This window comes from Rattus norvegicus, chromosome 18 (assembly GCF_021556685.1).
Source record: "Rattus norvegicus strain SHRSP/BbbUtx chromosome 18, alternate assembly SHRSP_T2T, whole genome shotgun sequence".
Taxonomy (NCBI): Eukaryota; Metazoa; Chordata; class Mammalia; order Rodentia; family Muridae; genus Rattus; species Rattus norvegicus.
The window spans coordinates 50,788,373-50,802,934 of NC_141551.1; the positions used below are offsets into that span (position 1 = coordinate 50,788,373).

The 14,562-nt window shown below is 41.3% G+C and overlaps 1 long non-coding RNA gene across 5 annotated transcripts in view; it reads left to right on the forward strand.

Moving 5' to 3' along the window:
• LOC102546473 (uncharacterized) overlaps positions 1–14,562 on the forward strand; it is a 40,773-nt gene that overhangs the window by 17,433 nt on the left and 8,778 nt on the right. The window contains exons 5-6 of one of the 5 annotated variants that reach the window (XR_015642558.1): positions 2,269–2,435; positions 13,749–14,036. The exons of 3 other annotated variants lie outside the window; for them this stretch is intronic. This is a non-coding gene — a long non-coding RNA (uncharacterized LOC102546473). Of the gene's footprint in view, positions 1–2,268; positions 2,436–11,024; positions 11,366–13,748; positions 14,037–14,562 lie in introns of those variants that run through there. One more of the 5 variants, XR_015642560.1, reaches the window with a different exon arrangement.

Sequence of the window (14,562 nt, forward strand, 5' to 3'; positions counted from 1 at the left end):
AAAAGATTGCCACAAAAGACCAGCCCCTCCACCCTCCCGCATAGCTCACAGAATTGATACTCTGAGTCTATTTCTTCAAATTGCTATTTTCCAGAAAAAATTAATTGTCACTGTGGGTAGTGGACTGAGTGTGTTCCCCACAGTTCCTGTGTGTCAGTCTTACCCAGAATATGACTGTATTGGAAATAGAATCTCTGGAGAGGTAATTAAGTTAAAATGATCTTCTTAGGAAGGGGTGTATACCAGTACAGCTGCTGTCTTTGTAAGGACAGGATGTCAAGGTAACAGAAGTACACAGAGGTGAGACTCTGTGAAGGCACAGGGAAAGGATCAGTGACAGATAACCAAAACAAACCAAAACAAACCAAAACCCATGCCACACCTTTATCAGGAACCTCTAGCTTCCAGAACAGTCAGGACATAAGCATCTAGAATTCTAGCTACTTCTTCAATAAGCTCTGCCGAGGCAGCCTATGAGATGAGCATACCTGACATTTTCAGCACAAGCTTCCGTGGTCACATTCACTGGAGTTGCTTAGGTCATGCACCACCCTGGAACTCTTGACTAATTGCTGAGTTCTTGGGTTGGCTTCCTGGAAGCTACGGTGAGATTTGGGGAAAGGACCCTCGATGTGAGACTATGGTGGCAGCTGCTACCTGCAAGTGTGGACAGTCTAGTGGAGCACAGACATTGACTCCAACATGGTCTCTTTAGAGGTCTCCCAGATGTGAAGAAAATCAGAGAGTTCTCTCTGTCTCACCAGCATCCATGGGCATGTGTAGTTCCTTTGAGGTTAAACTTTGCTCTTAAAATTAGGAGATGTTTTCAAGGCAAAAACTGTTCTCTGAAAACATTCCTGAAATAATATTTTAGGTTAATCTTGGGGACTTCCTTGAAGATCCTAAGGGTTCAATCTAAGAACAGCAGTAAAGGGGCTGGGGATTTAGCTCAGTGGTAGAGCACTTACCTAGGAAGTGCAAGGCCCTGGGTTCGGTCCCCAGCTCCGAAAAAAAAAAAAAAAAAAAAAAAAAAGAACAGCAGTAAAACAGGATACAGCAAGTATGGTGTCTATTCGGCTGGCAAGAGCCAGGTGGCAGGGTTTTACTGAAGGTCTGTGCGAGGGAATGAGGGTCGTATGTTGCCTGTATGTTGTATGACATTACATCCTAAAATCCTATTTGTATAAGGACATCAGGCATATGGAGGTAGAATCCTCCCTAATAACCCGTTAATCTTGTTGAAGATATGCTGTCTCTGCTTTCTTTCTGTTCCACGTGACCCCTTCACACACAATCTACTCACTCAGGCCCCATTCACGTCTGTTTAGAGCAGTGACTTCCAACCTTCCTAATGCTTCGACCTTTAACACAGTTCCTTGTGTTGTGCTGACCCCAACCTTAAACTTATACTTGTTGTTGCTTCATTACTGTAATTTTGACACTGTTATAAATTATAATGTAGATATCTGTGTTTTCCAATGACCTTAGTGGCCCCTCTCATAGGGTTACTCAAATCCCAAAGGGGTTGCAACTCCCAGCTTGAGAACTACTTGTTTACAGGCTCTTCTGGGATATCCATGAAGATCGTCCATCTTTCCTCACATCTCTGCTTGGATGTTGACTACAGCGTTCTGTCTGCATCACTTTCTCATTTCATTTCCTCCCGTGTTTGTCATCACCTAGTTCTCTGTCTTCCCGCACAGTGAGAAAACATTTATGCTTTCTTTCACCATTGTTTTATCACTTAAATGCTGCCTAGGGTGGAGTTTCTTTACTGTTGCTGTGTTAAGGTGACCTGCAAAAGCAACTTGAGGGAGAAAGTTTACCTTGGCTCACACTTGAGGTTACAGTCAATCAAAGTGGACACATTGTAGCCACAGTGGCAGGAGCCTGAGGGAGACAGTCCCACTGTATCCATAGCCAGCAGTAGAGAGCAATGATGATTGCATGCTAGTGTTCTCTTCCCCTCATTTAGATCATCCAGAATGCCTTGCATCAGTTAACTTAGCCAAGAAAATCCCTCACAGACATGTCTAGTGGTCTATCTCTCTGGTTATTTTAGATTCTGTCAAGTTGACAACACTGCCATACCCCTAAACGTCAAGTAGAAAATAGAAATTGGTTTTGAATAAAGATCTTTTCCCACTCATTTTTATTTTCAGTAGTCAATCATTAGATCTCTTTTACTGAGCTCTTTGCCTAAAAAGATTAAACATGCACAGGCATGTATACATAAGCGCATTTAGGCACACATGTGTTTGTACATAGGTATTATCACAGGAGTCTGTGATACTCTGGAAGCTGCCTTTTCTGTCTGTGCTGGCTGCTTGTTTTGCTTCTTCTGTGGTGGAAGCAGAGCCATCGAATCCCCCAGACAGCATCCTGAGCCATCATTGCAGTCCAGGCAAGCTCTGCTCCCCTAGAGAATGGTACAGGTAAGTGAATTTAATATTTCTTGTGCTTTCCTTAATTATCAGTCCTTAATTATCAGGGTAAGTCATATGCACCAAATTATCATAGTAGGTTTGTGAGTTTGGAGGCATAGCTCAACATTTATTTTCGTAATCATGCCTCAAGTCCAAATCGCTGAGCTATTCTATGTCATATTATTCTATGTCTAAAAGGTGGCAAGAAGTCAGGATAGGATTTCCTTCGTGAAACTTATCTGGCGCTCACTAGATATTGAAAGAACTAGCAGATATTCTTATACCTATTCTACACTGTGGTCCTCACAGGCCAGATTCACTCAGTACGTATCTCAGCATGGATAGCCCCAAGCAGTGGGCATGAGAGTATGGATTTCCTAATCCAGTTTTTCAGAACCGGAGGGTCTTGGTTCAACCTGGTCCTATCTCACCATAAGTGGTAAGTAAAGCCAGAGTCAACATTATTGATATCTGTAAGGATTTCTCGGATTTCAAGAGCAGCTCAGCCCTAGTGTGACTTCAGTTTGTTCACTAACCAAGACTAAAGATGGACACCTGGTCCCATTAGAGGAAGCTAGGTAACTGGCACAGGGAAATTCTCCAACAGTTGGGCCTTTTTCTATAGAGCTCATTGTAACCGTACATTATCCATCCCTCACAACCATTTTTATAGTTTTTCCACCAGGATAGCCATCCTCTTTATTTAATTTGCTGAAGACATAGCGTGCTTATTCCTCAGATGGATGAGAAATCTTAGATTTACCTAAACTTATATAGTGCATGAAATTGATAAGAGGAACAAGTTACTTATGATTTTACAAAGTGTAAATATCCTTAAACACTAGACACAGGTGTCTTGACAGGTATTGGAGAATCTATGCAAACACTTCCTCTGGGATGTACTCCTGCTACAGTAATTTTAATAACAATAACTTCTTTTGTATGTATCATCTGCTGGCAACTCTATCGTGTTCCTATGTGTGACATGCTTGCTACTATTTTACTCGAACATCATTATTATTTGTGGGCATATGAAGAAGATACCAAGCACTGTTAAGATTAGGACTTTTCATTATGTGTATAAAAATGATTAGGTAGTTGAGATTTTAGTCAACTCCCTCTCTTCTAGTTTTGAGATAAGGACTACTGTTGATGTCTCTGCAGGCCAAGATAACTGATTTGGCTACGCCATTGTTTCTGTTTGGATTCATGAAACCCTGCAGAGTAGCTTTTAAAGTATAACAGATATAATATGAATTACAGGAGGGTTTAAGGGTTCAAGGCAAAGCCTATGGTTGAGAGGGAAAAGCCCAAGTTGGAGTAGATAACATGTTCATTTATTTATCTTATATGTTAAATGTGTGGTGGAGAAAGGAAAAAAAAATGAGCACTCCACATGTAGAGTAAGAGACTGTGGAAGAGTCGAGAGCTAGGCTCTATGGGGACATCAGACAATGGGGAGGATTGTGTTCATTTGTTTGTGAGTAGCCTGAGGCTTATGGAGGAGTAATGAGGCTGACTGCATATATGCTAGGATTTACAGAAACACAGGTTGGATGAGATAAACAAGATATCTTCCTCTGAGACAGGTCGGAAGAGATACTGCTAGTCATTTAACTCCTCCAAGTGGTATGCATGTTCTTGTATAAATTTGAAAGCACCTGGCAACACCACAAAAAGTTCTGTAGCGAGGTAGTAGGTTATCCATCAACTATGTACTCACTACACAGGAAGAGCCTAGATAATAAAGAATAGATCCTACTTGAAAGGAAGGAAAAGCAAAAGAGTATAAGAAACAGATTGGGGGTGAAAGGGCAGGTAAGAATACAAGGAAACAGAAGTGTAAGGAGTTAACATCTCATGGCTTCTATGATTCAGCTTCCTGTATCGAGAGAGGAAACAGATGTTTCATCCAAAGGGTATTCCACATGGATTGATGAAAAGATCCTGACCATTCAGGCCATAGATCCAGCCCCAAATCTCCTTAGGGTGCTGGGGCAGCAATGACTTCTTCAGTCTTGGTCAGCAGTATAAAAGCTGTTCATGTTGCCCTACCCAATTCTCAGAGCTCTGTCTGTGGTCAGGAACTTTTCCCAGAGGAAACTGACTAAGATTTAGTTACTCTAGGAGCCTGATCACAGTCAGGGAGCTTGGAATCAGTCTACCACAGCCCCTTGGAGGAGTAGGAGGCAGTTGTGGACCAAGGGGAGGGTGAGGCACAGACACTGAAAAGCTCAGGTGGCAGGAAGCTCAGGCAGTGAAGGGCTCAGAGGTTAATGGCCTTGCCCTCTTTGACAAGGAGCTGGACAACTTCAGTAGATACTTATAGCCAAGGGACAAAGGTCAGCTGGTTGCTTAAACTCTGTGGTAAGCCATGCCCTTTGAGAAATGAGAACCGTAAAGTTCAGGTCCAGTTGTTAGTCCCCTCAGCCTTGCATAATGGCACAGTGAAGGAAAGAATCCACAGAGTTCAGAGAAAGCCCACAGAACAAGAGAAAGGCTTTGTCAACCAAGTATCTGACAGAATCTTAACACCTAGATTCCAGAAAGAATTTAAAAAGCTAAAGATTTTTTAAAAATGCATATTTAAAAACTAAAATCTCTCAAATATCCAATTCATAAATGGACAAATGAATTTGAATAGGCAGTTCTTTAAAAGAGAAATAAAATAGTCAATGAGTAGCTACCAAACCAATTAGCATCTGTGATGGTTTGAAGGAGAATGGCCTCTGTAAGCTCATATGGTTGAATGTTTAGTCTCAGGGGAGTAGAAATGTTTGGAAAGAGTCAGGAGACGTGAACTTGTTGGCAGAGGTGTGTTACTGGGGCTGCGTTTCAAGGTTTCAAGAGCTCATGCTAGTCTCAGTCTCCCTCTCAGTCATGGTGTCTCTTTTTAGAAAATAGAACAGTAACTAAGGCACTATCTATTGTTATTAGGGAAATATTAATTAAAACTACATTAGCACTCTGTTTTAGCTCTGTCAGAATGCCTGTTATCAAGAAAACAAATAAAAGACACCATTTGCTGTAACCCCGCAATGACTGACCCTTGGTGAACAATGCCTTGGGTAACTCAAGAGGGGCTCCAGGAAAAAAGGCAAAGGGCCTTATACCTTAGGTACACTTTATTCTCTAGAGATAGTTTTTGGTCATGATTTCTTGCCTCCTCAACAAACATTTGCATTCAATTTATAAGACATGGTGATTTTGTTGGATATCAGGGCATAGTTATAGAACCCTTCTAGTCAGTGTACCCTGAATCTGAATATGGCCTTCTGCCTTGCTTCTGTGCTTTTCCAGGCACAATCTATAGTAGACACCAGGCAATTGTGCTTTAATTGGTTTTTCTTTTATAAGAGTTACCATGGTCATAGTGTCTCTTCCCAGCAATTGAAATAGGAACCCTGATTGCCTGCTCATGGGAAAGGAAACTAAAGTGACCCCTATGGAAATTCCTACAGCTTCCATAGGCAACCAAGAATAGAAATCTTATATAACCCAGCTATACTACTTCTAGGTCTGTACTCTTAAGTTATTAAGTCAACATACTACAGGACTACCTGCATATCCAAATTTATTATTGTATTATTCATAATAGTGAATGATATAGGGCAGACCTGGGTACCTATCAATGAACAGTAAAGGAAAGTTAGTGCATATACCCAATTTTAGTTCATTTACCCACAGAGAACAATTAAATTACTTCATATTCAGGAAAACGGATGATCTAGAGAACAAAGCCAAACTTAGAAAGCTAAATCATCACATGTTATTGCTTACATGGAATGTAGGTTAACTATGTATGTTAGGAGAAGAAAGAGTAGAGAGTTGTGGAGGGAGGTGGAGGAAGAGTAGGGTAGTGATACTACCCTTGAGGGAAGTGGAACTGATATTGGAGATGTTGGAAATATGTTAATTATAGACAAATTAATATGTGCATATACCGAACTCTTTTGGGCCAACATGGCAGCACTTGTCTAGTTGTCTGCCTAAGTGACAGGGACCTGGCTCACTTACCTTCATCAGTCAGCTTGTGGATTGGTTTGTAAAAACCAAGATAATTATTTACAGCAAGGAACATTAATCATCATCATTTTCTTAAGATATACAGTCCAGTTTTAGCTGTATCTTCTTAAATGCATCCATATGATTATGTAGGCCTTTAAAGTTTATAATGTGTGACGTGTTTTCTCTCACATGTGATGACATGTACCATAAAAGCAAACAGGCAGTCTATTTGGGGACAGGAAAGGCGCTAGCAAGAGTGTGCAGAAAGTGGGAATGGAGGAGTGGGTTGACCAAATAAGGTCAAATATGCTGATATATACATATAAAAATGTCATAATGAAACCCATTATTTTGAATAGCAACTGAAAACAATTAATTTTTTAAAAAAAAATCACAAAGGTATCCATCCATAAAACAATAATGCATGAGGTAAATAAAATATTCAAAAGCTGTAAATAGTACTTAAAATTTACCATGTATATAATACACAATTACTACACGATATAGTAAAGGAAGAAATTGAGATGAGTTTCCCTTTATAGAAACATGGTGTGGCCTAAGGGAAGGGTCTTGGACTCAGGGATGAGCTGAACTTTGGGTGTGTGTACACAGCAGATATTTTTTCCACAGACCTGAGTATCAATTTCACTCTGTGGAAAATCAAGAGGTTGGCCTTCAAGGCTGCACCTGCCCAGGACAGCCTGTGAGTCATTGAATCTAAGTATAAATTAACGCAGCTCCAAGAGCATAAGCGATTTCTAATTGCTGATGTGTGACAATTTAAAATAAGAAGCCAAAATGGTCTCTGCCATTAGCTCTGACACCAGTCTCCCTCGAAGACAAAGGTCAGCCACTTCAATTTCCTCCATCCTGCCGGCTCCATCCCCCAACAGGCATAACATTCCTGGCCTGCCTTTTCTTCATGAATCTCTTGTCTAGATTAATAAGTGTCTGATTTCTCTGAAGGAAATGGCTCTTATATTGAAGGTACATTAATTCTCTTAGGTCACTGTGGCACCATTTGCTTAATTCTATTACAAAGTGACAGACATAGATTCCATTGTCCTCACCCAGCTCATGGCTTCTGCCTAAACACCAAGAAAGTCATTTCAAACAAATAATATTAGTGTCTTAGAGTTTCCGTAAGTTATGTTCTTTAGGTGATCGCTCCTTAAAATGGTGTCACCTTGGTTTTTTTTTTTTTTTTTTGGTTCTTTTTTTCGGAGCTGGGGACCGAACCCAGGGCCTTGCGCTTCCTAGGTAAGCGCTCTACCACTGAGCTAAATCCCCAGCCCCATCACCTTGTTTTTTACACAGGTATTTAATTTTTCCTTGTCTTATCGTCCAGCAGATGGGAAATATTTCACAAGCTGTGGGCCTTCTGAAAGTGTTTTCCTAGGAAATGAGACACTCAACTGAGGAGCTAGGAAGCTACTCTCCACCTAGATTATAGACACAAGAAATTATGTTTTTTCCTATCCTCCAATGTAGAAATAGAAACCTGCAAGTTCCACAAGTCTGGATCCAGCTTCACGACTTGAACAACCCTGCTGTTACCATAACCAGAGTACAGGAGGAAGGAGTTGTCCATCGGCCTCTAAGACCTGGCTCTGTTAAAAAGCTAGAGAGGAATGGGCAAGAACGGCATTGGGGTTTCTCATCTTAAGTAAATAACTAATATCTACTTTGAATTAACACAGGAAGGTCATATCATATACACTTACATAAAATCTCACAGAGACCAAATGTAATTCTAGAAGAAGGATTTATATTTCTACCGTTTTGGAGGGAGAGTTGGAGGATATGAAAATTCATTGTGGTTTTTTTTTTCCCTCTCATGTTTATTTTGTAATAGCTGGTACTAACGAGGTCATTTCTTTTTTTTTTTTCTTTTTCTTCTTTTTAGAAAAATTTTGAACTAGGAATTAAATAATGCACACTTTAGTACGCAGTTGGTTCAAGAAGAAATGACAAGGGAAGTAGAAAAGGTCCTAAGACAATGGAAAATGGAAAATGCACACACTAAACCTCAGAAACCATCACCAGCAGAACAAAGAATGAAGTTTAAATCGTGACAAATGTGCATTCAAAACAGTCAAAGGATTTCAAAATGGCCTCCCTTTACATCTCAGAAGAGCTAAGAAAATGCCACCACTGTCCTAAATATAAGATTTACAGTAGAAAGGAAACAATACCATCAGATATATGTTTTTTGGGTTGTTTTTACTATTTTATAGATAAAATGTTGTAACCATAACCAGGAGTACAGCAGTAACAGATAAAATGAACAGAAAAAAAATGGGAAAAGCAAGGAAACCTTTGCCGTGGGTTTTAAAGATCAATCAAATCAGCAAACCCTTTGCCAGGCTAAGGGAGAAACAGTGACAGAGATTTGAGTGGCACAATTTAAAACCACGAGAGAAGGTAAAATTGGTGTAACTAAGTAAGGATAATCAGGAGACTAGGAATATGCACCAATGCATTGGGGGTGTAACTAAGTAAAGACGATCAGTAGACTAGAGATATACACCAATGAGTTGGGTGGCCTACGGGTGTGTGCAGTTTTATAGAGACTGTTGAAGCTTTGAAACATGGGAAAAAAATAAAGTAGAAAAAAGTGCATGATACAACAAGGACAGGGAGTCATGATAAATTAATATTAATTAAACAACTATTATTTAAATATTTAATAAATAAATATTAACAAAATAATATTAATAAGATTAATAAGATTAATCTCCCAACAAAGCTCACTTCTAGTTTAAAACTGTGTGAAATATTTAAAGAATTAATACCAATCCTTCCCAAACAGTCCCAAATTGGATAATTTCAGAATCACTTTATGAAGGCAGAATAACATGCCTAGAGGATTGGTCCTGGAATGCACGGATGGTTTTACACACAAATAAATTAGAGTAGTGAAAGGCTAAAGCGACGGGGAAATCTATGCCACTCTAATCCTAGGAAAAACTCACTTCAAGGCTATAGAAGAACAGAGGCGACTTCAAAAGATGATTGCCTGAGTTCTGAGATTAGAAGTTGAAGTAAAGCTAGGCAGAAGACTTGGCTAGACATGTCGCTAAAGAAGACATATAAATGACAATCCTCTGTGAAAAGATGATCAATATTGCTAACGAAGGGAATACAAATCAAAGAAACTATGCCATCTACTGCATACCTGTTAGAATGTTACTGTTTAAAAACACCACCACACCACCACACCACCACACGGGGGTGGGGCACAAGGGGGAGGGAAGGAGGAAGGGATTGAGGGAGGGAAGAGAGAGAGAGAGAGAGAGAGAGAGAGAGAGAGAGAGAGAGAGAGAGAGAGAGAGAGTATGCATGTGCTATAAGGCTGTGGGGAAATCTTATACACAGGCAGCAGGAAGGTTGTACTAGTTACTATTTTTTTTTGCTGTGATAAAACACCATGCCCAAAAGTAACTTGAAGAGTTTATCTGCTTATAGCTGTGAAGATAGAGTCTATAATGACAGGGGAGGCCCTGAAGCAGGCGCCCAGAGCAAGAAACAGAGGGAATCGCATCTCAACCACACAAAGGAAGCAGAAACCCCAAAGCCTTCCCAAATGACTTACTTCCTCCAGCAAGGCCACACCTCCTACTATTTCCATAACCACCCGGAGCAGTGGCACTAACTAGGGAGCTCAAATCTCCGAGCCTATGTGGGATATTTCTTATTCAAAATACTACAAAGGCCAAATGATAGCCACTATGGAAAACAGTCTGAAATTCCTCAATTAAAATTACAAGTACCTCGAGATCCAGTGAACAGTTAACCAAAGGGATTGGAAATCGAAACTTTGAAGAGATGTTTGCATCCTCCTGTTCACATTCCAGAAGACTGACAGACCTTAAATCTCCACCTTGTGATGGATTGATGGAGAAAATGTGATATATATACACAGCAGTGTATTAATCAACCTTGAGGAAGTGAGTTGTGTAACATGAACGACTCTAGAGGACATTGTACTAAGGGAAATGAGCCAATCACAAAAAGATCAATCCCCTGTGACCCTAATCACATGAAGTTGTAACATGGTCCAATTTGGAGAAGAGAATATAGAATGATGGTGGCCATAGACTGGGGAGGAAGAATGTGTGATCAATTCTGTCTTAGCCTGGATTATCTTCCAGTATAATACTGCCCTTAGTCTAATGGCATGGTCGTAGAGTCAGAAACTCTCAGTGGCTGTGTGCTGGGCCCTTTCTCTCAGAATATTTGTGCAATAGTTTTTGGGTTCATATGCTGGGCAGTGTCCACATGCTACAAGTCAAGTATATCGAGCTTCTGACTTGAGGGCTTAGGAATTGTTTGTGTTTACATTTGCAGGAAAGATTAATATTTTTGAATCTTGGTGTTGTTTCTGTGGTCTCTATAACAATAGTACTGTCTAAGCTGTAGAAACAGTGAGATTTTAAGCATACCCTGAGCTCTGTATGTACATGAACACCCTCTATGTTAAGGGGGTCACCGGCATGTAATCTCATAATGTTGTTTAGGTCAGCTGACTAGGAAAGGAATCAACTGTGAATGACAAGCATTTACTCTCCGTCTGTTTCTTAAATGCAGGGATGAAACGCCAAGGTGAGATGCGCTTCTGAGCCAGGAATAGTTTGAGAGTGTGAACACACTCTCCACACACCCTCTGTTTACTTGGAACTCCATCTCCTTCACCAGCTCTCACCCCTGTGTAGACGGATCCCAGTGTCCCACATCCCACACTCTTCATGCTCTGGTTATTTCCATATGAAAATGATCAATGCATCATGGGCCTTCAACTCCTCGTAACGGCTCCAGTGGCACATAAAAACCAAAGCAAATGTGTGTTCTTTTCTCCTGGTCTTTTGTCTTTGTCCTCTGATCATGCCAAAATCTCCGGAAAGAACAGAAGTAAAAGCTGACTTCCTGTATGTAGTGCATGGAATTTCCTTTAGTTTGGTTTTAACCAAGCCAATATTTAACCTCCTTCTTTATGCTGAGGCCAACTCTTAGTGACAATGTGAGTTGTGCCTTATTTTGCAGGTTGGTAAATAATTTTCAGGCATTAAGCATTGATTTTTCTCTTCATTGACATGTATAAGTGTATGGTTGTGACTCAAGTGGAGATCTTGCAGGGGAATGAAATGTGCTATATTTTAGGAGGTAAGACGCTGGGCTACAGGACTCTGAACACATGAAGCATCCTCTGCTCTATTATAAGGACCTCACACAGCTGCAGATGTTGAAGAATAGCTGAAGGAGTGACTGAAATTTTTTCTTGGCCCCAGAGACACAGGAAGGCGCAGATACTGAAAACCAACTCAATCTATAGTCCATTACATTGCCCTTCCAAATTGTAATCCTTCACACATTCCTTCACTTTAAGAAAGAAATAAAAAATGATGGTCTTTTTCAAGGCCCAAGTCAGAAAAAGAAAGAGGTATCTTTCTTTAGGAACTATACACCAGCTTTCCTATAGCTTCCCTTTGTTCCTACCCTGACGAGGGCTTATTTATTTATTTGTTTATTTATTTTAATCTTTATTAACTTGAGTATTTCTTATTTACATTTCTTTTTTTTTCTTTTTTTTTCTTTTTTCTTTTTTTTCGGAGCTGGGGACCGAACCTGGGGCCTTGCGCTACCACTGAGCTAAATCCCCAACCCCGCTTCACTCCTTCTTTAAACGGGGAACAAGAATACCCTTGGCGGGGAATAGGGAGGCAAAGTTTAGAACAGAGGCAGAGGGAACACCCATTCAGAGCCTGCCCCACATGTGGCCCATACATATACAGCCACCAAACTAGATAAGATGGATGAAGCAAAGAAGTGCAGGCCGACAGGAACTGGATGTAGATCTCTTCCGAGAGACACAGCCAGAATACAGCAAATACATAGTCGAATGCCAGCAGCAAACCACTGAACTGAGAATGGGACCCCCGTTGAAGGAATCAGAGAAAGGACTGGAAGAGCTTGAAGGGGCTCGAGGTCCCATATGAACAACAATGCCAACCAACCAGAGCTTCCAGGGACTAAGCCACTACCCAAAGACTGTATATGGACAGACCCTGGGCTCCAACCACATAGGTAGCAATGAATAGCCTAGTAAGACCACCAGTGGAAGGGGAAGCCCTTGGTCCTGCCAAGACTGAACCCCCAGTGAATGTGATTGCTGGGGGGAGGGCGGTAATGGGGGGGAGGAGGGGAGGGGAAGCCAATATAGAAAGGGAAGGGGAGGGGTTAGGGGGATGTTGGCCCAGAAACTGGGAAGGGGAGAATAACAATCGAAATGTAAATAAGGGGGTTGGGGATTTAGCTCAGCGGGAGAGCGCTTGCCTAGCAAGCACAAGGCCCTGGGTTCGGTCCCCAGCTCCGGGGGAAAAAAAAAAAAGGAGTGAAGCATTCACATTTTGATCATCCTTCTTGAGTTTCATGTGTTCTGTGCATCTGGGGTAATTCAAGCATTTGGGCTAATAGCCACTTATCAATGAGTGCATACCATGTGTGTTTTTCTGTGATTGGGTTACCTCACTCAGGATGATATTTTCCAGTTCTATCCATTTTCCTATGAATTTCATAAAGTCATTGTTTTTGATAGCTGAGTAATATTCCATTGTGTAGATGTACCACATTTTCTGTATCCATTCCTCTGTTGAAGGGCATCTAGGTTCTTTCCAGCTTCTGGCTATTATAAATAAGGCTGCATGAACATAGTGGAGCATGTGTCTTGGTTATATGTTGGGGCATCTTTTGGGTATATGCGCAAGAGAGGTATAGCTGGATCCTCAGGCAGTTCAATGTTCAATTTTCTGAGGAACCTCCAGACTGATTTCCAGAATGGTTGTACCAGTCTGCAATCCCACCAACAATGGAGGAGTGTTCCTCTTTCTCCACATCCTCACCAGCATTTGCTGTCCCCTGAGTTTTTGATCTTAGCCATTCTCACTGGTGTGAGGTGAAATCTCAGGGTTGTTTTGATTTGCATTTCACGAGGGCATCTTTAATTCATTACCTCCATCACAGCCTTTCATTTTCTGTGCAACCTAAAATGAAATAGCCATTTAACTGAAGTATAGAAGAAAAATGTTTGAAAATACGTAAGCACCGGGTGCTGTCTCAAACATGCCCTGCTTTTACCTACTAGGCTAAAAGCAGGGCTCTGCTCTCTCCATGGAGTCAGATAGAATCCTAAGAGATTTCCAGCAAGCAGTGTATACTTTTGACACAGCTAATCCTCACTTTGGCAGTCTACTTCATGGGTTTCCTCAACCTTTATAAGGCATTAGATGCTAACCTTTCATCTTTTGTCTCTTGCAGGACTCAGATGGTGCTCTTTGAATGGACCATTAGTTCTGTCTTCTTCTGATAAAATCCACTCTGCGGTCATTTTAAAAAATTTATTCTTCTCTCATAAATTACATCCTGACCGCAGTTACCCTACCCTGTTTCCAGCCACTCTCCTCCATCCACTTCCATTTCCCTTAAGAAAAGGGCAGGCGTCCTATGGAGCAACCAGATACGGCATATCGAGCTGAAATAGACACTTCCCTTTTATATTAAGGCTGGATGAGACAACCCAGCAGGAAGAGAAGGTCCCAAAAGTAGGTGAGAGTCAGAGACAGCCTCTGTTCCCACTCTTAAGGGTTCCACAGTGACACCAAGCTACCCAACCATACCATACACAGAGAGCCTAGAACAGACCCATGCAGGCTGCCTGATCCATGAATCTCCCTGGGAAGCAGAAATAGAATATATATCCACGACAGAATGTGGGCAGGTGCAAGACTGGAAGAGGAGTGATCAGGTACAAGGAGGATAGAGAGAGAGAGCGAGAGCGAGAGCGAGAGCGAGAGCGAGAGAGAGAGAGAGAGAGAGAGAGAGAGAGAGAGAGAGGCACTAGGGGAGACTATTGGAATTGAGGTGGGAGGCATTTCAGGAATGAGCTTGAAACCTAGTGCAATGGAACCTTCCAGGAATCTATGAGGTGAGCCCAGAAGGGACTGCTAGCAATGGGAAATCTGGAGCTAAGATGGAGCTTCCTCAATCATTTTTGGAGGAAGCTGTATAGTTTGAAGGTATGCCATGTCAAGCTCGGAATACATTAGATAATTCAACCTTGAGCACACCATGC